Source organism: Colobus angolensis, unplaced genomic scaffold, assembly GCF_000951035.1.
Source record: "Colobus angolensis palliatus isolate OR3802 unplaced genomic scaffold, Cang.pa_1.0 Scaffold28, whole genome shotgun sequence".
Lineage (NCBI taxonomy): Eukaryota > Metazoa > Chordata > Mammalia > Primates > Cercopithecidae > Colobus > Colobus angolensis.
The window spans coordinates 5544801-5546840 of record NW_012116043.1 but is presented as its reverse complement, the minus strand read 5'-3'; the positions used below and the strand labels follow the sequence as shown (position 1 = coordinate 5546840).

General features: G+C 44.1%; 1 protein-coding gene across 1 annotated transcript in view; it reads right to left on the bottom strand.

Moving 5' to 3' along the window:
* The window catches only part of HCAR1 (hydroxycarboxylic acid receptor 1), a 119135-nt gene that overhangs the window by 15661 nt on the left and 101434 nt on the right, over positions 1-2040 (bottom strand). The window contains exon 4 of the mRNA XM_011948481.1: positions 792-892. The gene's annotated coding sequence lies outside the window, so the exon portion shown is untranslated. The remainder of the gene's footprint in view (positions 1-791; positions 893-2040) is intronic.

Genomic DNA, 2040 nt, shown 5'->3' with positions numbered 1-2040 from the left:
AGGCGGAGCTTGCAGTGAGCTGAGATCCGGCCACAGTACTCCAGCCTGGGCGACAGAGCGAGACTCCGCCTCAAAAAAAAAATAAAAATAAAATAATAATAATAATAATAATATATTTTACTTGCCCCAGTGGCATATCTAAAATATGCTGACATGTAATCAATATGAAAAAATTATTAGATATTTTACACTTTTTTTTTTCACACTTACTCTTCAAACTCCAGTGAGTGATTGAAATTTACAGCATATCAGTCCAGGTGTGGTGACTCATACCTGTAATCCCAGCACGTTGGGAGGCCAAAGTGGAAGAATCGTTTGAGCCCAAGAGTTCAAAACCAGCCTGGGCAACGTGATAAGACCCCGTCTCAACAAAAAACACAAAAATTAGCTGAGTGTGGTCGTGCACGCCCATGGTCCCTACAACTTGGGAGGCTGAGGCAGGAGGATCACTTGACCCTAGGAGGTCGAGGCTGCAGTGAGCTGTGATCATGCCGCTGTACTCCAGCCTGGGTGATAGAGTGAGACCCTGTCTCAATAAACAAACAGCATAACTCACTTTGGGCGACATTTCAAGTACCTAATGGCCATATGTGGCTAGTGGCCACCGTATTGGCTAGTGCAGTGGAGACCAGGATGACCCATAGTTGTACATCCACTTTCCCTTCTTGAGCCCATCGCTTCCCTTCTTGGGTCGTTGTTAATCCCAGTGTCCTTTAAACACGCAGTGCCCCTGGGCAACCACAAATCTCTACCAATCAATTGGAATTGTGTGTCAGAAGAAACTGGCTGACCCTCCTCATATAGATGGCTTAACAAGAAGTCAGGGAAGTGCAAAATCAGATTGGACTCTGTTGGTCGAGGGATTTTCTCTGGAGGATGTGGCTGGAACATTCTAAAAGGGAGAAGAGCAAGAAAAGGCGCAAAGCTGGAACTGTGGGGCAGGGTGAGAGGAGGGAGAAAAGCACGTTGGCACCCTGACACCATAAACAGGTGATATTTTTAGGCAGGGAAATTACAGAGTGAACTTGATGTTTTAGGAAGATGAACTTGACAGCTGCGAGTAGGATGAATTGGCTAGAAGGATTGGAGGCACTCCCAGATGAAGAACTATTTAAATTGCCCAGGAAAAATTACATGCATTTATTTCTACTTTTTTTGGTGATTATCGCCCATCATTCCTTCTTTTTGAGATTTAAGTGTAAAGGGATGTGAGCTCTGGTTTGTTGGTTACTAATTAATCTACTCAATCACGAGAGATTTGTCCATGATACTAGTTGTTCCATTTCCTTTAGGGGATAATAACTTTGTGTTATGAATTGCACCTTTATCAAATTAAGAGAAAATGAGAAAGCAGCTTTGTGATAACAACTTTGAGACCAACTAAAATAAAACAACTGACTGGGCGGGTGGCTCACGCCTGTAACCCCAGCACTTTGGGAGGCTGGGGCCGGCAGATCACCTGAGGTCAGGAGTTCGAGACCAGCCTGGACAACATGGCAAAACCCCGTCTCTTCTAAAAATACAAAAATTAGCTGGGTGTGGTGGTTCATGCCTGTAGTCAGCTACTTGGGAGGCTGAGGCAGGAGAATCACTTGAACCTAGGAAGCAGAGGTTGCACTGAGCCGAGATCGTACCACTGCACTCCAGCTTGGGTGACAGAATGAGACTTCATTTCAAAAAATAAATAAGAAAAGAACTATTTGTTTAAATATAAATATTGATGAAATAGTTTTCCCTTTTAAAAAGTAATGCAGTATAAGGTATATGTGAGTTACGTATCAATAAAGGTTTTGTTGTTATTGTTTTGTTTTGTTTTGTTTTGAGATGGAGCCTCGCTCATGTTGCCCAGGCTGGAGTGCAATGGTGCAATCTCGGCTCACTGCAACCTCTGCCTTCCCAGTTCAAGTGATTCTCCTGCCTCACTCTCCCTAGTAGCTGGGATTACAGGCGCCCACCACCACGCCTGGCTAATTTTTGTATTTTTAGTAGAGACAGGGTTTCACCATATTGGCCAGGCTGGTCTTGAACTCCTGACCTCAG